General features: G+C 44.7%; 5 non-coding genes across 5 annotated transcripts; 2 read left to right on the forward strand and 3 right to left on the reverse strand.

The window, feature by feature from the left end:
- Positions 1-760: 760 nt before the first annotated feature.
- LOC138228404 (U5 spliceosomal RNA) lies at positions 761-877 on the reverse strand. Its single transcript, XR_011185484.1, has one exon. It is a non-coding gene; the product is annotated as a U5 spliceosomal RNA (small nuclear RNA).
- A 2,035-nt stretch (positions 878-2,912) lies between these two features.
- trnag-gcc (transfer RNA glycine (anticodon GCC)) lies at positions 2,913-2,983 on the reverse strand. Its single transcript has one exon. It is a non-coding gene; the product is annotated as a tRNA-Gly (tRNA).
- Positions 2,984-6,909: 3,926 nt separating this feature from the next.
- LOC138228232 (U4 spliceosomal RNA) lies at positions 6,910-7,051 on the reverse strand. The gene has a single exon (XR_011185318.1). It is a non-coding gene; the product is annotated as a U4 spliceosomal RNA (small nuclear RNA).
- A 2,245-nt stretch (positions 7,052-9,296) lies between these two features.
- trnag-ucc (transfer RNA glycine (anticodon UCC)) lies at positions 9,297-9,368 on the forward strand. The gene has a single exon. It is a non-coding gene; the product is annotated as a tRNA-Gly (tRNA).
- A 1,172-nt stretch (positions 9,369-10,540) lies between these two features.
- Positions 10,541-10,614, forward strand: trnat-agu (transfer RNA threonine (anticodon AGU)). The gene has a single exon. It is a non-coding gene; the product is annotated as a tRNA-Thr (tRNA).
- Positions 10,615-17,663: the final 7,049 nt, after the last annotated feature.

Consider the following 17,663-nt stretch of genomic DNA (forward strand, 5'->3'; position numbering starts at 1 on the left):
TGTAGTGTTCCTGTTCATTGAATTTGCAGTTCTGCATCAGACCTCTAACTCGTTTCCTTAGCTTGGATTTAAGCCACGAAGCAGGCTTCTACTGTATAAACGTCTATAGGAATCACAAACTATTTGAGAGGCCATCATCCCAGGGGGAACTGACAAAGTCTATCCCTAAACACCTAGCGCAGTCTCTCGAGAGACTGTCAAAAATCGCTTTCTCCTTTTGCGTTGCAAGTAAGTGAAAACGCAGTCTCAACCCAGAGCCACTTGGCAGCAGCGGCACGTAAATACTGTTACTGTTACTGCTCGATACCGACGTTAACCTACTATACCATGTTCAGCCACTGCTAGAAAATGTACGGCTCTAGTACCGGAGCAAACGACAGGAAGGCCAACGTCGAACGGGCACACGTGTCAGACATGGAGAGCAACGAGAATGGGATTAGAACCCATGCGTTCTTTCCACCGTGGGGCCCGTTCAGCTCCGGGCTCATCGCCTGCGGCTCTTGGCTTGCGGGCCTGCCCAATCCGTGCGATAACTCGGAAAACACCCGGCCACACTGTGCCGGAAACGACGCACTCTGGGAAGCCGCTATGCAAAGCGAGGTCTGAAGATCCCCTGCGGCCGGACACTTCCCGCCCCCCAAAGAAGAGAGCGCCAATCAGACGGGCGGAGACCGAGGACTCGCAGAGCAGACGGCCACAATCGCCATAACAAGAGCGATTGTGAGCGTTGTTGTTTTCTCTCTTTGACCAGCCCAGCTGCGCCCCACCCGAAGGCAGGGAAGCACAAAAATTGCATGGAGCTCATTCATGCTCCTCTCCACGGAAATCTTTAGTAAAAAGCGAAAGATTTGTACGAAATGAAGAGAAACCAAAGTGCGTGGCTGCACAGCTGCAGGAGCCCAGGCCGCCTTCAAAGCCTCTGCCCTGACGGTCGTGGTTGGCAATGCACCTGGCCTTACAAACGAGCCAGTGGGGCCCGTTCAGCTCCGGGCTCATCGCCTGTGGCTCTCGGCTTGCGGGCGTGCCCAATCCGTACGGGTGTGCCCAATCCGGAAGCCTATTTCAAAGTCGTTCTCTGTTTCAAAAAAACATTTCCAAAATACAAGCCTTGCAGACAGACACGCCTCAGAGGACTTAAGGGTGGCTTCATGTCAGAATGATAAAGTCTCCCCGTCCGGACATGAAAATGCCACTTTGTTACACACAAAAAAAGAATCAACAACAGAGAAATGCCCACAAGCATTTGAAAAGCCGCACCACGTCGCACTTGAAATAGCTCTTACATTAGTGGTAGACGCAGGAATCGCCTTTTTATTTACGCTCTTACCAACGTGATGGAAAGCAAAACAAAGCAAAGCAGAGCAGAGCAAAACAAAACGAACAAACGAAAACCCTCACGTCCCGCACTCGCATATAACGCCGTTATGTGCCCAAGCGTTATTGTACGTCATCATAGCACTGCACCCCGGGGCGTAAGGTATATGGGAACGAGCACACGCCACGAATCGTCTCGAATCACTCCCTACAGCTGTAAGGCGCCTTGAAGCGTGCACCCCCAACATTCTTCTTTGCGCATCTGTGAAAGGTAAACTCTTGAGCAAACTCTGAACCAGCTCTAAGGAAACTAATCCGATTAGACGTTACTTTGACTCATCTTTTTACGCTCAGTGCTGGATTGCTCAAACTCCAGCTAGGGTTAGGGTTAGCATTCCCACACTAGTTAGACACTTTGTTTACGCTCAGTGCTGGATTTTGGGAACTTCAGGACGGGTGGGAATTTTCTCCTATCTGTCAATTCTGTTTTGTTTTGGAGACTCTTGGCTGCCTATGTTGTACAGTGCAGCGTGAAGGAAACATTTTCCAAAACTGTGTCAGCTCAAAAGTTATAAGAAAACCTCTCCAGCTGCTTTAACTCTCTTCATTTTTGTCATTTAATGTGACACTCGATGTATAACTGGAGCCTCACATATGCAAATGGTGAGGCTCCAGTTCGACACCCAGTTCGACACCACTTTACAGTATCTGACAAAAGCATGGCAGACTGTGCCGGACCGGCAAATAACTTCCGCTTATTTTTACCATATTAAACATTGGAAATCCAACCACTTGCATTTGTGACACTTGATTTTGGCTCCACCTAAGACACTCTTAAATCTTCAAACACTTTTCTCTTCTCCCGCAACACTCTTGTCTGTCGGCACTATGTGGCAGCGTTGCATGACAACCCCTCTCACCACGGAAAGGAACCTAACAGCTTTGGTAAGAGAGGAGAAAAGGACCTGGCCCGTATGGGACTCGAACCTGTGACCTTGGCGTTATTAGCACCACGCTCTAACCAACTGAGCTAACCGGCCTCACAACAATGCTTCTCTCTGTGCTGCAAAAAATCAAACTCAGGGAATTTCTTTTGTCCTCCTTTGAATAGAAAGCCGTGTAATTCAGTGTACGGCCTTTCTCGTGCAGTTTCATGGTTCTTGTAATCCAAATCCTACACTGGCGTGAAGTGCCCCCCCATTTCACGGCATTTTTCAGCTGATTTAAAATGTACCTAAAGGAGAAGCATTTTTGAAGACCATCAATTACCAAGAGCTTTTGTCAAAGGTTTTGGTGGTCATTTTTAATGACCACAGAGCGCTGTGATCTCGGTTTTACATCTCATCCAAAAGACAGCGCCCTCTTACAACACAGCATCTCCGTCACTATACTGGGGAATTGGGAACCGCACAGACCTCAGGGTGAGCGCCCCCCCCGCCGGCACCATTAACACCGCTTCCAGCTGAAAGCGTTGTTTTTCCCTGTAGCTCATCCTCATCCGGGTACTGACCTGGCTCACACCTGCTTAGCTTCAGTGGGTTTTCAGTTGCAAGTTGCAAGGGGATGCAAGTGATGGAGCCGGTCGCTTCAAAAGCCACTGCATTGGCCGGGAATCGAACCCGAGCCTCCCGCATGGCAGGCGAAAATTCTACCACTGAACCACCAATGCTTAGTGCCTGGGCTGTCAAAAAAGACGCTTTTTTGGTGCTCTGTGCAAAACGCGTCGACATCTGCTTCCAGCTGCAAAATGCCATTCACGGACGCTGAAGAATTTATTTCTAAGGCAGCGGGTACAAGCGATTGGGTGTTTTAAAACCACCAGAAACAGCAAAGAGGCGCGCTTCTTTGCTTGCGCCGGAACACACCAACTGGAGGCGGACAATGTAGTCGGCAGGATTCGAACAGGCGCGGAGAGACCCCACTGGATTTCTAGTTCATCACCTTAACCACTCGGCCACGACTACAGCAATCGTCATAGCACTGCACCCCGGGGCGTACGGTATAAGGGAACGAGCACACGCCATGAATCGCCTCGAATCACTCCCTACAGCTGTAAGGCGCCTTGAAGCGTGCACCCCCAACATTCTTCTTTGCGCATCTGTGAAAGGTAAACTCTTGAGCAAACTCTGAACCAGCTCTAAGGAAACTAATCCGATTAGACGTTACTTTGACTCATCCTTTAAGGGACCCTTGTTAATTGGAGAAATCAATGATTTCGAATGAATTCTGTATGCGTTAAAAGACAGCTATACACAGAAAACATGCAGGACACTGCTCATGATGTTTCCCGAGCCGAAACACAGTGCGTTTTTCCAAGCCATTTGACAAAGCCCGCCCACTGAAAACTGCAGCAGATCGTGTAAAGGCGTTCAACTTTGTAACTACTGCACGCACAGGAAGCAGAATAAATTCCTCTTTTCAAACTGTCAAAGGTTTGCTGCAGGACATCGCACAATCTCTTTTGAACGGGGACAAACGATTTCTTATGGGGCGCAGTAAGTACAGACGTTTATAAAGCTCCACTCATGCCGACGATGCAGCATGAAGAAGCGCAACCTAACGTTTGACAGACAAAAGCCGGGCGCCGCTACGAGCAATATGAAATCAAACTGACAGCACACGGCGTTTCGCGCTGACTCAAAAGTGATCTCGACAGACGATGTTCTCTGCATAACGCTGAAAGAGCTAAAGAGCGTTTCTGTTGAGACGTAACCCATTGGGCAAAAGACGTATAATATACGTCTATTAAACGCATATCTTAGACGTCTAAATGTGGTCTACAATTCGTCTAGAATGAAATTCTAATATACGTCTAAAGTTAAACGTCAATTATACGTCTATATTTAGACGTTCATTATACATAAATGGTTGGAGTTCTATTATACGGATAAATTTAGAGGACTATTATACATATATGGTTGGAGTTCCGGATAACTTTAGAGGTCTATTATACGTATAACTTTAGAGGTCTATTATACGTATATGGTTAGAGGTCTATTATACGGATAACATTAGAGGTCTATTATACGTATATGGGTAGAGGTCTATTATACATCAAAGATAGATTTTATAGGTGTAGAAACAAGTAAAACAAGCCAATGATTAGGTTTAGAAATGTATTCTGAAAATACACATTCACACCTGAAACATATGTATTTCAAATTATACATTGTATACAATCAATCAACAATCAACATATGGGCAATAATCATAAAAACACAACTAGTCTTAAACTTCAGCTACAAATTCTGGTAACATGGCAATATACAGTATAGTAATGACAAACACAAAACTAATTACATTAACACACTAACTCAAAACCACATTTTGATTCAAATATACATTTTAAAATGTACAACTTCTATATTTCCAAGAAAAAAAAATATTACAATGGAAGTTAAGACGATTTTTGTCCACTATTTGCAAACCCTGTCTAATTGTCCTAACAGAACCAAAAACCTATTATTTTCAGAGTCCAGATCTCCTGGCCCCCTGCCTTGCATATGCATTCTTCAAGTAACACATTGCGTGCTCCTTTATTTCTTTTTCTGTTGATGTAGGGTGGGACTTCAGCACCGCAGCTAGGAGAAAATTATATAATATTACTTCCCAAATAAATGATGATTAATATCTTCTTTAGTATAATCTAAAAAATGAACGGTTTACTAAGCTCAAAGCTGAAATAAATGTATAAAATTTGGCTTGCATCATAGCAGTTGAGCAATAAAGTCTGTCCTAATTAAAGAGTACCCAAAGTTTGAAAGTACAACATAGAATAAGAATAAGAGAAACGGCAAAACGATTTTGTGTCATCTTCCCCATTCACACTATTTTATGTGCCGTTTTTTTGCTTTTTCACATACTATTTTAATCAAAATAATATTAAGAAAGATCTGTATGTATTCAGATAGTATTATTATTGTTCATACTTACTCGTCAAAAGAGGATTGCTGAGATATTTGCGGATATACTTCTACGTTTGAAAAACGTGTCCAAAATGGTGACCAACGAATACTAGCAATGCATTGTGGTATATAACCGGAAAATATGCTGGGTTCGATATTTTCTCAACGTATGCGTTTATTAATGTTGTCGATATTATGGTTGAAATTTAACATTGATAATACATCGCTGCTATGTGCCCCCTGCTATGAGCTGATGTGCAATTTTAACGCATGCAATAAGTAAGGATCGGTCACTGTTGTATGGTATTATATATAATGACATTATGGAATAGGATGGGGACAGGCCTGGCATCACGGGGGGAGGGGGGAATGTCGCCGCTTCAGTTTTGGGCAAAAAGTTTTACCTAACTTAATTTGCACCCTAAAAAAATAGTTGTACTTTGTCAATGGTCAGACAACACTAAATGACACGAACAGTCACTCAGTCTGTTTGATGGGCAGGAGGGCTATCCGTCCAGGAACTGCACATATTATTGAGTTTTAACATTACGATCCTGTTTGCTCAGGTGGACCGATTCCTTGCAGTAGTTTATCATTATACTTAAAATCGTTATATAACTAGGACTAGTTATAGCAGTCTGTGCTTTCTCTTGGTTTTACAACATTTTTTTCTTAACGATTCAGAACGTCCATGTAGCTGCAAAAATGAACGCTTATGGTACTTTTCGCTCCAGGCAATACAAACCTTGAGAGTGACGAAAAATGTGAAACTGAACTTCATCGCAAATACCAGATTGCTAGTCGTTATCTTCTATCATGAAGCACTAATCAATGGCATAGCTGCGAGATTTCATTTGGGTAGCTGCACCGTACAGCTCCGTTTCAACCGAAATATCACTCCCCCCTCAGAATTTCAGACGCCCCCCGACAGATTTTTCCTCGGGCACCGCGCACTGATGGGGGACTTTTGTCAAGAAAATAAAAATAGAAACTCTATAGGCACTCAAACATTTTACGGTTTTTTTTCAGGCAGGTGGCAAGACCCCCTCAGCAAAACCCTTGTATGCCAAGCTGTGGGCATTGATTCGTCGAATATACGTATATTTACGGCGAAATTACGGCTATACGTATATATACGTCGCCTCGACGTATAATCAACGTCGAATTGCAACCGTAAAATCGACGACATGAATAAACGCATATATAACGTCGAAAACACATCTAATACAGTGCCTGAGGCTTTTTACTGTATGTATCATGTGTGCCGCAACTAGGAGTATACGGCACTCTGCACAGTGTACGAAGTAAATTATTTTCGCAGTAATTAATTTATTATATTTACTATATTTATTATACACGTGTAAATTAATTGCTGCGAAAATAATTTACTTCGAACACTGTGCAGAGTGCCGTATACTCCTAGTTGCGGCACACACGATACATACAGTAAAAAGCCTCAGGCACTGTGTTAGATGTGTTTTCGACGTTATATATGCGTTTGTTAATGTCGTCAATTTTACGGTTGCAATTCGACGTTGATTATACTTCGAGGCGACGTATATATACGTATAGCCGTAATTTCGCCGTAAATATACGTATATTCGACGAATCAATGCCCACTGGGAACAAGCTCGCTTCTTTCTACCATGATGTCACCATGACCAAATCTGTCTTTAAACACCTTGCTCAGTCTCTAACGAGACTGTCAAAAATTGCTTTCGCCGATTGTATTGCAAACCGGCGGAAGCGGGGTATTGGGAAAAGTTTTCAACTAGCAATAATCCCGCCTCGGCTAAACCTCACAGGCTACGATACTGCCACTGCGCAAAGCTGACGGTTGCCAGGCAACCGCGGGGATCCTATGGAAATCGTTATCAATCGTCTCATGGCATGTCGTTGCTGTAACGCTTCATATTTGTCGTCTTCTTCTAGCTTGAGGTTTTGAAGAATTTCATGACAGACAAGGGCTCCGTTGGGAACAAAGAAACCCGTTGATTCTTTTCAGCAGCAGAAATACAACCCTTTAAATACAAGATGACAGAACAATGACGAAGGGCATGCCGGGAGGAACTCATGCACTACAGAGGAAAGGGGGCGGGCACGTACAGTTCACATTCAAGCCACAAGTACTCTTCTCGGATGTTGCACAAACAAATCCTAACGTCTTGAAAGCATTGCAGCATGTTTGTGTCCCACTTCCCGTGGCTGCAGGATGACTGACACGAACGGACAAACACAATCTGTGGCGTTTAGCGTGACATAGTCTTGCAGGCATTGTGCTGTCTCACTGCAATACTATACCGCTGGAGGAAACAGTCCATCTGGCCATGAAACTCATTTGAACGTCTAGCTACAGCAACTAACAATATCATGATTTATTCAGGATGTGTGGAATCAGCACGTCCCGGAGACAGCTTCCGAAATCGTGAGCATTCTCTGGTGGTAGGGGCGTTCAAGATGGCGCTCAGGTGGGAGGTAAAGTTAAGTGGTTGAGGATTTTTTTTGAGTTTTTCATGACCTGAATGTTAATTTTTGCTTTTTTCGACTACAGAAAAATAAGGACTTAACACTACTTGTTTAAACTTCAGTTATAATTGAAAGAAAAAAAACGATTTTTTTTAGGTTTAAGAATTTCGATATGAGTAACACTGGGAAAAGAAAAGAGAGTGCTGGTTCTTCGAAGGAGAAGTCTAAGAAACCTCAATCGTATATGTATAGCACTACAAGAAAATTGATGGCAACTAAAGGGAAAAGTGAAGCAGCTGGAGGGGACGTGGAAAGAGTGCTGGAGATGCGCTCGTACGCGAGCGCTCGCAGCCCAAGTGAGACTCAGCTGCCAGAGGAAGAGCCGGAGTCCCTGCCCAGCACACCTGTCAAAACCCCGGCAGCCAAGAGAGGAAGGGGCGACCTGACGCTGGAGGAGCTCCAGACCAACATCTTCAACATGATGGCACAGAGCATGGGTGAGCTGAAGGAAATGATTTGATCTAATACAGTCGCAATCGAAAGTCTTAAAAAGTCCACGGACTGTGTGTTTAAAGAGGTTGAAGACTTAAAGAGTGAAGTAAAAGTTCTTAAACAAGTAAATACCAAACAAGAAAAGCATATTAAAGAACTTGAATTGAAAGTGAACGATGTAGATAGATACCATCGATGATGGAATTTAAAATTATTTGGAGTTAAAGAGGAACGTGATAAGGACCTTGTTGCAACAGTGAAGGGTATCTGTAAAAGGACCCTGCCGGACCAGGAGGACGTAATATCGGCCATTGACTTTGTTCACAGGCTCGGGAGAGCGAACATGTCTGGGCAAGTGCGCCCCAGATCGATTATAATACAGTTCACCAAGAGGACGGCGAGGGACATGCTGTGGCGAGCGGCGAGGGGGAATGAGTATTTGAATGGGAACAAACTGAGGTTTGCAGAGGACCTGTCTGCCGCGGACAGGAGTACCAGGAACCAGCTGTGGCCCCAGGTTGAAGCTGCCAGAAGAGAGGGGAGGAGAGCCTACTTTGTGGGAGTGAGGGCCTTTGTGGACGGGAAGGAGATTTGCTCCCAGTGACTGCTCAGTTAATGATTATGTTTGGTTATATTTGTTATACCAGTATATACTAGTGTTTCTTTAGTGTTAGTTTGGAATGGTGTAGTTAAGTGTTAAGGACTGTTATAGTTCTGGTTCTTTGAAAAACTCAATAGTTTAGACAGTCTTAGAGTTAGTTATTTGCTTTTGTGTATGTCTTTTTCATGAATGCCAGAGGTACTCGAAATGTTGTTAAAAGAAAAACTGTGTGCTGAGTTTTATTTTTTACAGGAAACGCATGCATGTTGAAACTAAAGTTTATAAATAATTGAGAAATATTAAAGCAAGGAAAATATGATACGTGTAAAATATACAATTTGATCACATAATTACTTAATTACCTCTGGTAGTTAAATGCTTTTTTCTGCTGCGTTTTTTTTCTCTTGTACATGACTCTGATCCTCTTGTTGTATTTGTATTTGTAAATTCTATGTTTAATAAAAAAAAAATTAAAAAAAGCATTCTCTGGTGGTGTCCTGTAGGCTTCCTGTGGGTGTGCGTTGGTGGTATAGTGGTGAGCATAGCTGCCTTCCAAGCAGTTGACCCGGATTCGATTCCCGGCCAACGCAGTGTCGAGTGTTTTCAAATGCTGTCATGAGCCTTGGATTGTGACTAGCAAAGCGAAGCCTTTTGAAAGAGCTAAAGCACTGAAAAACGGAATTGAGGGAGAATCTTACAGGGGATTCTGAGCGGTGTCTGCATACACGCAGTCCGATACGGGTGCTGAAAGCTTGAGCTACTCTCAATGTCATGCTGGCTTTCCCCGGAGTAAATCTGTTACATTGAAAGAATGCTTCTCGCAGGTTCAAAAAGGGACCCTTGTTAATTGGAGAAATCAATGATTTCGAATGAATTCTGTATGCGTTAAAAGACAGCAATACACAGAAAACATGCAGGACACTGCTCATGATGTTTCCCGAGCCGAAACACAGTGCGTTTTTTCAAGCCATCTGACAAAGCCCGCCCACTGAAAACTGCAGCAGATCGTGTAAAGACGTTCAACTTTGTAACTACTGCACGCACAGGAAGCAGAATAAATTCCTCTTTTCAAACTGTCAAAGGTTTGCTTTACGAACGCCGCAGGACATCGCACAATCTCTTTTGAACAGGGACAAACGATTTCTTATAGGGTGCAGTAAGTACTGTTACTGTCACTGCTCGATACCGACGTTGGCCTACTATACCATGTTCAGCCACTGCTAGAAAATGTACGGCTCTAGCACCGGAGCAAACAACAGGAGGGCCGACGTCAAACAGGCACACATGTCAGACATGGAGAGCGATGAGAATGGGATTCGAACCCATGCCTGCAGAGCACAATGGATTAGCAGTCCATCACCTTAACCACTCAGCCACCTTGTCGACGAAACTGGGCTGTCCGGACATGGGTTGGCGCGCTCCAGATGATCTTTTTCTTTTTTTCCCCACGTACTCGAGGGTCATTTTCCTGTTCCACATGTGATTTCAACATTTTCCTTGGGAGATGTCAAGCCAGCAAGCCACTGCTGTGGTTCAGTGGCCAGTGTGGAGTTCAGTGGCCCTGTTGTACACAGAAAGCACATTGAGCTCCTTGGACATGAAAAGTTCCAGATAAAAGCCATTTGTCATCCTTTCTCTTGGTGTCGATGTTGCTATTGTATGTAAAGGTGGCAACTTGCTCAGCAAGCAGGCGGAGCACACACCGAATGCAGATGTGTCTGAGTGGTGTGTCCAAGTGGCTGCAAAAGGACAGCACTCCTGGGGCACCGTGGCTTAGTTGGTTAAAGCGCTTGTCTAGTAAACAGGAGATCCTGGGTCCAAATCCCAGTGGTGCCTTCTTTGTTGTGTCTTCTCAAACAGAACTGGTCCTTACAGACAACCGCCTACGGCTAGACTTAATTAAATGCAAGTATTCATTTCCTGTCTTTAACGCGACTTGTTTTTCTTAAAATGGATGCAACTTGCAAAACATGAAATACAAACCTTGCTAATCAGCGCTAGCGGCTGGCAAAAAAAAAAGAAGTCAGCTATTTTTTTTTCTTTAACCTTAACCCTGCTAACGGAGAAGAGTTAAACGACCGAGTCTATGCAGCTTAAACGGTGCGCAAGTCGGGTTCTTAGCTGAAAGGGTGGTAAATCACGCTCACCCCAGTCCTTAATCTTTTAAAGAGGATACAAAATTGAACCTAGTCGCCACATCACACATCCTGTTCAGTGATAAAAAGGTAACATCTATCCTCGCTCCAGAGTAAATCTCACGTTGAGGGCATCTGCACAGAGGAGAGAGCAGAGCAATGAGATCATAGGGACAGGGGAGTCACACGCTGGCGGTTTGAATACGCGGAAGATCACTGAGGGATCCACAGTATGTGGACCCTCCGTTCGCCATCAGTCCACACTCCGGACTCTGAATCCTGCCATCCGAGTTAAGATCTCGGCGGAACCTGAGGCGCAGTTCCTTCTTAAAACGTAATCTGGTGAGCATTTCTAGAATCGCACTTGTATAGATGCAGCCTTTAATTTGTTGCTAGGTTAAAATTGATGACTTCTTGTATTTCAGTAGGCAACTGCCCTCTTGATTTTGGATTTAATTTCTTTATTACAGGGGCGCTTTTATGAAGACAGAGTCATGTTCAGGTACTTTGCTTGATGGAGGAAGCTCATTTCGGACTCTGTGATCTGCTCACCTGGAAAGGTCTGCTGTACTACTACAAGAGAGAAGTAGGGTCTGGAAGAAGGGACAATTTTATGATGCTTTGGAAGATAATGTTTTTTTTTTCTTATACTGAAAATGAAAAGTAGTTGTTTCTATATGGACTCAGTCTTTGGAATTTGTATATTTATACATTTCAGTGAACCCTCAGCCATTCCTTCTGTATTGTAATTCAATTTCTCTTTTAAAATTCCTTCCCCACTTCTAGGACCTGCAGTTGCTGAACTCCACAATGGCTTCTATTGGAAAGTCTGTGACTGAGACCATTATTTATTTTGGAGCAATGAGCAATTCTTATATAAATGCAATAAAATCATTATGCTCAAACTATGAGAGAGAATTTTAAGGATAATTTAAGAAATCAGTCTTAGCTTGTTTCTATACACAGATGGTATTATTTATTTTCAAAGGAAACCCGCGAGGATTCCCCTGGTGTGCAAGATGTGCCTGAATACTTTTGATCAGCTTCCTGCTCACTTCAAGAGGGCGTGTATGAAGCACGCCACGGCAGAAGAGATCAGGTGGCCTCTCAACAGGCGAGGGAGGACATGATGAATCACCTGAAGAACGGGATCATCGTGGATTACCACAGAATAGAGATCAAAGGACACTTTGTGGGCTTGAAATACAAAGAAAATCATGTTCTATGGGACAAGATAAATACAAAACTTAAGCTTTTATTTTAATTAGATTTATTTATAAAGCATAAGCAATCATTTATTACATTAATATATGTGAAAATAACATTTTAGTATCATACGTTTAGTATATTTAGTCCCTAATGCTGAAAGAAATGATCATAGAACATGACATCTAACCTTACCTGCTGTGTTTTTAATCCCTATTGCTCAATGCACGGTGAAAGCATTGCATACATATGTCTGACAATGAGGAATGGGCCCCTGAGACAGTCATTTGCCTGTTTCACAAATGATCGTATTTTACTAGAGATTCTGTTTGGGATTCAGATGTGCATTCGGACAGCAATCCCTTTCAAGAAATGATACGTTCTGGATGAGGTCAAAGGTGCTGGAACACTGTATTTAGGATGTGTTTGCAGAGACTGTGTGTCTCCTGCTTCAACGCAGTGAGAAATAGATGTGCTCCTGTAATTCATTGGTACATGCCCAGGGCAGTAAGCAGTCTGAGAATTTATTTCCAGACGGCATAGAGCAGTGAAGCAGTGAAGTAGTGCCACACACTGGATCATTATATTATTAGAATCTATTCTACTTAAATTATTACATTATACACAATTTGAGTTCATTTTAAAAAGTAAAAGGTAATGAAAGGAATGCATTTTTAAAAGAAAGATAATACCGATATGCATGTGATAATCTTCCTTATATCATGTAGTGCGTCATTTGGACACTTTGTGGGATTGAAATACAAAGAAAATCATGTTCTATGGTACAAGATAAATACAAAACTTAAGCTTTTATTTTAATTAGATTTGTTTATAAAGCATAAGCAATCATTTATTATATTAATATATGTGTGTAGCGGCGAGGCTTATTAATAAGGCAGAATTAAGTGTTCTGAGCCTTCCCAAATGAGGCCCCATTTCTCTGTTCATCTCTCTGGTGCAGCCACAGAGAGACTATTCATGCAGGGTGATTTAAGGTCCTAGGACAGCTCCCAAAGGGGGATGCACTTAGCTTAGCCTGGCTATCATGATCAATGGTCATCCATTGGCGCCTATCTGTCTAGGGAGTGCCAGTTGGACATCTGGACTGCATTACTAAGTGTCAGGACTAAGTGACTCATATCTCACCTTGATCAATCAATCAGGGACTGGTAGGGCCGAGTAACCCACGTGGGACTCTGATGCCCATGGAACTTTCAGCCAATCAATGAGCTGAAGTTCCTCCAGGTAAAAACAGGCAACACAGAGAGCCTGTGAGATTCAGTAAGATTCAGAAGGGAGGATTCAGAGGATTCTGTGGACAATTCTAAAGGGAATTCAAAGGAGAATTCCAGGGCAGGACGGCCCAGGAGCAGAAGGCTCCCAAGGGCAGGACATTCTCGCAGCGCGCCTCCTGACCATCCTGAGACTCAGCCCGGACAACCACGGAACGGCCAGTGTGTCCGAGTGCCAGAACTTTCCTTTGTTCTAAGAGTCTAGAGCGGAGGTTGCCAGAGAATAACCAGAGGATCCACCCGAGGTTAGCACCAGCAGCAGGCCTCGTGAACAGGTCGGAACTGTGGACAGCTGAATCACTATTCAGAACTAGCTCTTCATCAGAAACGAACCGGTCCTCTTCCTGACTTGCTCGGACCCACAGTCATCTTTTCTCCTGTGCACAAACTTTGCTAGTTAAAGCCAACACTAACTAGCCGGTCAGTGAGCATCAGCAGCGCACCGTCGCAAGCCGCACAGCACAGCCTGGCACGGAGCCAGAGAGCGCGGATTGGACAGCAACAGCCTGCAACTGTTTCTTTGTGCCCGCAGGAAGATCTGAATCCCCAAAGATTGGATGAGTATTCAACTTCAATGCATTACAGCTCGAGAATTCAATTGTTATCCCAACCAGTTGATATCAATTTAATTCCTAAGAGTTATGTACTTGTTTGAGTATCTAATGTAGAAGTTATAACCAAGTTCATTAACGAAACGGTCTTAATGAAATATATACTGAACGTATGTCCTCTTGATATGTGTAACACTTCGTAACTGACTGAATATATATCTTTTGTATTCTGATAACGCTCTCGATAAGATCTGTTAGGTTTACATGCATATTTTATGTATTAATAAATGTATCCTCGTGTATTAGTACCTGTGTGTGCGCGTTGTTTGAGTTATGTCGCATGGTTGGATTCTAAAGCCATCAAAAGAATCAACTTTGTGATTTACTGCTACAATTAATAATTGTCTCAGTAAATGCCCAAACCCTACAGAACTGGTGCCTTCAGAGAGCCACTACATTTAATTTTGCTATGGCAACATTACATATTTGGCGTCCCTGAGCCGGTTTTCTTACATTATTTGGCGTCCCTGGGTGGGCGTGGCAAGACTGAAATGAGTCAACCAAGCGGAATAATTCAATATAAAACGCCGCTGGTTTCATACACAACAATACGGTGTGCTGAAAGCCGAAAGAAAAAAAAGTTCCCCTTGCTCTTTAAGCAGTGCTTGATTGTTTTGTGATCTTTTGCGATCTACCGGGTTGATTGCATACTTGATCTTGTGGTTTTCTGTGGTAAAACTATGATTTCGTACTTAAAAGTAATACTCTTTAAGTTTAACGATGGTTGCTAAAAGGTCTGAATTCGAGTCGCTATTTAGCACTCTCTCTAGCAGCGACAGGTCTGACCACGATCTCTTCCATATCTCCGTCAGCGGAGAAGCTAGAAGGATAAATCTCCATTCTCTGAGAGAGCTAGCGAAGGACATAGAGAGATTTGACCCCGCAGTGTCAGAGAATAATATCGAGAGTTATATTCAGGACCTCAGGTATACCCTGCAGTATCTGCCAAACGCCACAGAACAGGAGAAAGTGTTTCTGGTCAGGAAAACTACCAGCAGAGCTGTACATGAGTGGATGGCTAGGCAGAAGAAAGAAGTCTGTTATGATTTTGAGAAGCTTTGTCAAGCACTTATTGAAGAATAAAGTGCGTTTATTGACCCGACTGCTGCGATAGCCGCCGCTCTTAACATTAAGCACGAGAGAGCAGAGTCCCCTCGCGAATATTACGAGAGACTTAGACGAACTTATTTTGCAGGGCGAAATGATGAGGGTTGCGAAGAGAACACACATTTCAAGGGTTTATTCATTGCGAATCTCCACCCGTCAGTCAGAAAGATGATCTTAATGCATACAGATGCACAGACCATGAAAATGACTGATATTAAGAGATTCGTGCAGAAAGCCTGGGAGTATGATGTCCAAAGTCGCTCTGAGCAAAAAGCTGTTAAAGTGACTGTGTTTGCCGTCAGAGCCAGCAGGGTTAATTCCCCCCTGCTCGAAGGAGCACAGGCTCCTGAGCTGGCTAAGCCCCGTTCCAAAGCATGCACACAGGACTGCACCCAGCGTCCTAAGTGCCATGAGAACACCGGGGGAGGGAAAGGGCTAGATAAAGCTGAACAAAAGGATTCAGTAGCCGCCCACCTGGCCAGGCTTGAACAAGCTTTATTAGGACAGGGACAACCGCTCCCCAAGGCTGCCGGAAGCGTGAATGAGCTGATACTCTCCACTGGAGGAGGCGGAGACCCGCCCCCTCTCCCTCCCTCAGTCTATCTGATTGAGCGGAAGGGTTCCTGCCTGGATGAATTCAGCCACTCCCAAGTCAGTGCTGACTCCACCCCTGAAGTCACAGAGCAGGCAGTAAAACACAGAGGAAAAGCAAGTAGCTTTTACCTCAAAGCTGCCATGGGAGATGTCTTACACAGTGAGACACTGATTGACACTGAGGTTGAAAGGTGTTTGATGTCACACGGCAAGCTCAAACGGGTTGAAAAAGAAAAGGGCATGCGACTCAGAGAGGAACCTTTGGTGGATCACCAGAAAGGCAAAGTGTGGAAACAGGTCAAGGCTCCTAAGCCTTCTGTACAGAAGGAAAGGGGGGCCAAGAGGCAGACTGTGCTCACACAGTGCCCACCGAACACATAAGCCTATGTGGAGATTCCTTCTGTTCCCTCTGGACAAGAAATAAAAATATTTCCTTGTTCCCCGGATATACAGGGAAGTCGTGTCCCGGCCAAGGTCCCAACAGCCTCCATGCCACAGGAGCGGTGCTCCAAGCAGCCGCCTGATCCACCAGGTAAAGCACACACCTTTTACATCCCTAAAGAGGAGCAGATCTCCCCACCTGGCGATGAAAAGGAGCTTTCCCTGTGCACCCTGGCACCCAAGAGGGGTCAGGAACACCACCCTGCAGTGGTGGAAGGGATCCAGATGGCAGGAGAGCAGGTTGGTGATGTAGCCCTCACCCTTAGCCCTGAGAGGTCCTCTATTAGTGAGGATCTGCTTGAGCAGCTGTCACAGGGCCACCGCCAGGTGCCCCTGGTGCAACATTCACAGGTTAGACAGGAGGCCCAGCTGGACGCTGAGACTACTGCACTGTGGACACACCTGATCCCAGATGCCGATTCCCTCTGCTGTGACCCAGGGAACCTGCAGTCAGGTAACATTATTTCTCACAACTACCAGGTAGTGAGTGAGACTGACCTGATTGTTCCTGCCTCAACGGCAGGGTTGCCAACACACCCAGTCCCCCAGAAGGGACAGGGAATGAAAGCCGAGCCGGGTTTCTTACAGCCACCAGCTCAGTCTGTCAGTCTGAGTCTGACCAACAGTGGTTCAGCCAGACTGGAGCTGGATGGTCAAGTCACCCGCCTGCCAGTGCAGGACATCGCAAAGAGGGGTGTCAGAATCCCCGCCTGCACTGACATGGGCCTGGTGAGTGATAGTAAGTTCAAAGACAGTGAACTAGCTATCCCAGTACTGGGGCAGCTCCCCGAACCCCTAGCAAGGGAAGGGGGGAGTGAGCAGGTGTCCTACACCCAAGCCCAGCGAACGATTGTAAACATGCCGATAGAGGGATTCCTCAATCAGGAAGTGTGCAGGGTGGACCTGAACAGTGAGAATGGGGTAACAATCCCAGATCACTCAGGTGCTCCAGATGACCACTCAGCCGAGGGTCAGGCATGCTCCACCGCTGCACCGCCCCCTGCAGGGTTCCTAGAGCACAGGCATGAACAAATCGAAAAAGCAGATGCCCTGGAAAAGGAGGAGCAGCATCAGCAGCTGCGTCAGATCTCCCCATATTTCCAGGATGTTGGTGCCCAAGATGCCACAGGGCATACTGAGAAAGACACCATGTACACGCTGCGCCAGCTTAGAAAGGCGACAGTCATTCAGAAGGAGATGACTGGGATCAGCCACCCGAAAAGACTTTTGGGAGGACTGATTGCTGCCGCCACTGTTGCACGTTTGCTTTTTTCTGGTAGGTTTGTGTGCTACTGGCACTCTCACCCTGACTGCCCCAAGAAGGCAGGGGTCAGAGATGCCGGAGGGTAGTGACAGACTGTATCGACAGCAGCAAAAGTTGGAAAGCTTAGGGAAAACCCTACAGGCAATTTCCTATGCAACAGGGTTAAACCTTATTCCCCAACCAGTGGACATGATTGTTGGTGTTATACAGTGGGTTTATGCTTGTGTGCAACAGG

The sequence above is a fragment of the Lepisosteus oculatus genome, unplaced genomic scaffold (genome assembly GCF_040954835.1).
Source record: "Lepisosteus oculatus isolate fLepOcu1 unplaced genomic scaffold, fLepOcu1.hap2 HAP2_SCAFFOLD_40, whole genome shotgun sequence".
Classification (NCBI taxonomy): domain Eukaryota; kingdom Metazoa; phylum Chordata; class Actinopteri; order Semionotiformes; family Lepisosteidae; genus Lepisosteus; species Lepisosteus oculatus.